This window comes from Phalaenopsis equestris, unplaced genomic scaffold (genome assembly GCF_001263595.1).
Source record: "Phalaenopsis equestris unplaced genomic scaffold, ASM126359v1 Scaffold000567, whole genome shotgun sequence".
NCBI lineage: Eukaryota > Viridiplantae > Streptophyta > Magnoliopsida > Asparagales > Orchidaceae > Phalaenopsis > Phalaenopsis equestris.
In genome coordinates, this window is record NW_018165007.1 from 462,722 (window position 1) to 468,203 (window position 5,482).

Below are 5,482 nucleotides of genomic sequence, written 5' to 3' on the forward strand. Positions count from 1 at the left end.
CTAGTATTTAAGTTCTATATATATATATATATTACAAACCCACTTCTAGGATCATTTTTCCATGCTTTTTTCCAAACAATTGAGTTGTAGAGAGAGGTATGGGGAGAAGAAGAGATTTTATAGAGAGAGTTTGATTCGAAGATTGTAGAACCGATTTTTGTCCATTAGGCCAGTTGAGAAATTATTCGGGTTCCATGTAAGTTACTATTACCCAACTTCAGATCTCATTTCCTTTTCATAATGTTTTGGCATTTTATGTTGCAAAATTTCATACAAACTCACATCTACGAAGATTTACAATCTTCTCACTGTGTAATATTTTATATGTTTTAAGTTAGATCGTATTAGATAAATTTACACATAAATATTCAATTTTCATTCGGTATTTTGTGTTATTTAATATTTTATGTGTTTTAGCAAGTATATTAAACTCGATAAATTTTTTTAGCCAAATAAAAAATGCTTAGTTTTAGTGAATTGTGATTAATGTTATGTACAAATTTACTTTTCTTGCAAATTTTATTATGAAGTGTCTACTGGTTTGTTTAGATTTCTGCAGCACATTGTGATATTTGTCCATGTCAAAGTTCTTAGCATTTATATGATTTTGTATCAAAAATATATGCAAAAATAATAAATAAGGGAGAAGTGTAGCTGCTTATGGTTGGGTAGTTGTATGTTACGTGAAATCAAGTGGACTTATAAGGGTATAGTTATCCATCTACAAGTTTGATATGTGTGAATAGTTGTAAACTGGTAGAGGTATAATTGAATGTGGAGTAAAAAGGAGCATAGGAGAAATATGAATAAGTGGAGATATTAGTGGAATAGAGGTAAAAGAGGTGAAAGGAAAAGTCATAAAATAATTCAGATAAACAAATAAATTTTTATTTTTTTGTTATTGTACTACATTTTTAATATCAGGTTGTTATTACTGTTACTCAACATATGCTTACTATAGTTACAATTTCTTGTACGAGTATTGTGATAGATACCATATATGATGTTTTATCTTATTTGATTTATTTGCTTTAAATAAATGTCTAAGTTTTCATATTAAAAACTGTAATAGATTTTGGGTAGTTTGCTGAGCTATGGTTGCTCGTCCCTTGCTTTACTTGCATGCCTTATTTATGGAAAGAGTAAGGCTCAAGTTGAGTCAAGACTTCAGGTTTATTATTAAGAAATTGATATTTTGTGTGTTATTATCTAATATCTAAATTTTTTATAGTTATGGTGATGTCTATATTATAATGATAGAAATATTATACCATGATTGTTGTTTTTTGTTTGTTTGTGCTGTTGTGATATATTACTGGCTCTGTGTTTATGAAAATTGAATTAGAGAAGTAAGTAAATAAAATTCCTTCCAAATAGATCTTGGATAATTATTTAAATGTTATGAACGAGGCAACTCACGTCGATATGATGGGTTGGATCAGGTTGGGTCGTGACACACAATTTATTCAATCTCATTTTGTTAAAATTTATAAAATCAAGTGTTAAAAACTTTTTATCAAAAATTAGATTCTCATTCAAGTTTTTATATTAACAAATTATTAAAATATATATTTAGTTAAGAGAAATAAATCAATTAAAAATAAAGTATGACCATTAAAAAAATTAAACAAGCCAAGTATAACATGTGAAAGGTAAAGTCAACCTTAAGCCAAACATGAACAACGTATAATATGACCAAGTCAAAGTCAATCCAAGACATACTCGACTTGATTATTACCCTAAATATCAAGAAATTAATGAACTTGACATAGTAAATGAATCAAATCACAAAAGTTCCAAATGGTTCTTAAGTTGAACTAATTAGTCAGAACTTGTCTTCATGGTATAATTTTACCAAATGACCTCATGCTAGCACAAAAATAATGAGAGAATATACAGTAACATTTGTAAGAAAATTGCAATTTTGTTGCAGGCTAATAGATTCATGAATATAAAGTTAGAGATTAATATCCTTCATAAACATAATTCTCAATGATAAGAGGTAGTAGTTTTTTTTATAAGGACATAATTCTCAATGATAAGAGGTAGTAGTTTTTTTATAAGACAAAGAGACTAAATGTTACTAAACTCAAAAAATGAAAAAAAAAATGTTGACAGGCACAATTAGAAAAATCCATTATGTGTTTGATGTTGTAGAGTTTCTCTCCTCTATCTATTTGGAGAAAATGGGGTTATTAATATCTAATCACTTATTTGTCATGTTATTATTGTAACAAGCATTAGTAAACATCAAAGTTGATCATGTTATAGTGATTAGGCAATAAAGGCCGCAAAATAATAATTGAGCTACAACAAACACAAGATATTTGTTAGTTGTTGGCTTCAAACTTAATTAAGTAGTGTAAAATTAGCTCCCGCCCCCTTCTTTTTCTTTTGAATAATGCAAGTAAGTTTATAATATTTTAGAAAGATATTCTAAAAAATTTAGCCTACATCTCAAAAACACTCCATCAATTGTTTCACATTGATTCCTCATATCATAATTCACTTTTCTAGTATTTAAGTTCTTTAATGACCTTAGAATTAAATAACTTTAAGCTTGTTATATTCTCTCATTGAAATGCTTGATTTAACGATAAGCATGAAGAATATGAAAATCATTTGAAATTCTATGATATTTAAAATTAATCATTATTCTTCAAGTCCTAGGTTTATCCTCATTTAGACTCAAAATGATATGTTTCATTTGTCTTTTGTTGTCAAGATGTTTAGCTTGGTCGAAGTTGTTAAAAGCGGAGCTCAAATAATCTTGAATTTGATTTTAAAATTTTTCTTAACTAACAAGCATCAAGATTCATGTCTGATCATGTAGATTTGTTTATGAGCTTAATTACTAATCTAAGGTAATATTTATTAGAATCATCATTTTTATTGTTTGTCTCTTAATATACTTTTGGGCAATTAAGTTTCTAAATCTATATATTTTATTCATTTTATTAAACATATATGATATATTAAATCAATTTTGTGAGAATCCTCTAACATAATTTAATTTCTATTATTCTAATAATTTTTCTAAGCAATTTACATTAATTGTATGTTAGATAGTAGAGTGATTTAAAATATTAGTCATATATATAAAAATCCCACATACTAATAGAAAGTACCAAAGAACAAGCATAATTTTTATAGAGGAATTTACATACATAAAACTCAATTATTGTATATTTACATATCTAAAACCTAAAATTTAACATTTTAATGGATATCACTTTAGTGTCATGATCATATGAAAATATGCATAAAAGGCTTCTTATAATTTCTTAAGAAAATAATATTAGTGATATTTTTATGAGATACTAAAGTTTTCATTGCTATACAAGTAAATATCATATTTTATGCGTTAAATAAAAAAATATAAATATAAATTGAGTGGTATTTATGTAAATTTTTTTTTACATTTAGTTTATGTCGAGAAATTCAAAGATTCATCCTTACTAAATTAAATAAGACTATACTATGTTGTAATGGAATGGCTTCTACTGCGAGGAGTATTCCTTAGGGTTTTGATGGAGAGATTTTGAAGATGTTGGCATTTATAATAGGTAAAAGGGTGATGACTATTGGACAATGGGCAGCAACGAGCATCGAATGTCAGTGCATGGTGGACATCATGCCATTTAATGGTAAGTATTGTAATCATAAACATTGGAAGTCAGAAGATGGAAGCCAATAAATACAGTCATTCTCCTAAAAGAAGGCACGAACTGAAGACCAACAATAAGATTATAAGATTGTAGACCAAATTAATACATTAAATTAACTAAAAAATTATATATTCTAATTAATTACATCAACATGTGTGACCAATTATATCTTATGTCTCATCAACTTATATTATATATATATATAGAATAAAATAAACCTAATTTAATTACTTTTACGATCAACTCAAAATAATTTTTTTAAAATGGCTATTTCAATTGTCATCTTTTTTAGTCCTCTTAAGGGTAAGTTTGCTCAAAGTAGCTTATTCTAATATTGCATATCCAACTGTTGTTTTAGAATATAAGTTCTCAACTTTTAGCAATTTAGCAATTCATTAACCCATAACCCATTTGGTGACCTATTGGCTAAATTTGCTTGATGGCTATTCCCCAATCCTTTGGCTTTTATTTACACATTAAGCAAGGTCATTTCATACATAAGGAATTTGAACAATTATGAAGAAGAATATTGTCAAAATATATTCAACAAAAAACAGTAGCAACATTCTAAAGGAGAAACAAGATGCATTCAAAATAATTAAGAGTCTGATGAGTAGTGGTGTTCCCCCTTCAGCCACATCTTGATTGGCCGTGATGGACTTGGAGGATACATCTTGAGGAGAAAATGGTTACTTCATAAGTCATTAACAATTTTGTTTAGTTTCATTTGATGTCGCACTTGATATGCATGTTGTGTGCCCGTTGATCTAAGTATCCTCTAGTCTATTACTTTGTATCATTTTGAATTTTCCTTTTTTGTTGTTTGAGCTAATTAACCTCACCATCTGTGAAAATTCATCATCTTTATTTTTAAAATTGTTTTTGCTTTTCTTAAAAAAAAAAAGTGATGATTTGTGCTGGTGAAAAAGGGAAAGGAGACGAACATAGTAGCTCCAAGACACATAAAAGAGTAATTATATATACTAGTGGACATCAACAGCAAGAGAAAAGTATAATGATTATAAAAAGTCATAGCTGTCAAATTGAAAGTTGGCTACTAATCTAATAATTAGGCTCTGCCCTCCCTCCAGAGCCTTGATGTTCTAGCCATAGGCCCATTGTAGGAATTGGTCTTAGTAGGCCAAATATATTGATTTAGAGCAGGACTATGAACCCATTAGTTATTCTAATTTTAAAAAAAACAAAATTTTTTTATTGCAAATCAATTATATTGTATTGTAGTCTCGCTGATTTGCTTGCTAACATTACTAATTCCTTTCCACCTACATGTTGATGCCAATTAAGTTTTATCCTTAGGCTTCATGCCAAATATTTAAACTATATTCCTAATATTTCCTAACAAAGTATTTTAATAATCCTTAAATTAACTAATTAGCCTCCACTGGTTTGTAATCCAATTGAGTCAAGTCGACTATGACGTAGTTTAGACTTGGCTTGATCATATTATATGTTGTTTGCATTCAGCTTAAGCTCCAGCCAAGCAGTCATTTGTATATTTATACTAAGCTTGTTTAATTTTTAAATGATCGTACTCAATCCGTACATAATTTATCCGTACGAATTGAATGAATATTTCAATGAGTTAATAAATAAGTTAAAATTTTGAATGGGTATCTAGCTTTCATATAAAAACATTATCAAATAATCTATTATATATATATATATATATATATATCTGTGTGTGTGTGTGTGTGTGTGTGTGTGTGTGTGTGTGTGTGTGTTATTTTATGTCATTAGGGTTCAGTTTTGCTTTCAGAATTTTTTGCTGTCGACATCTTTTCCCTTGCTACGTT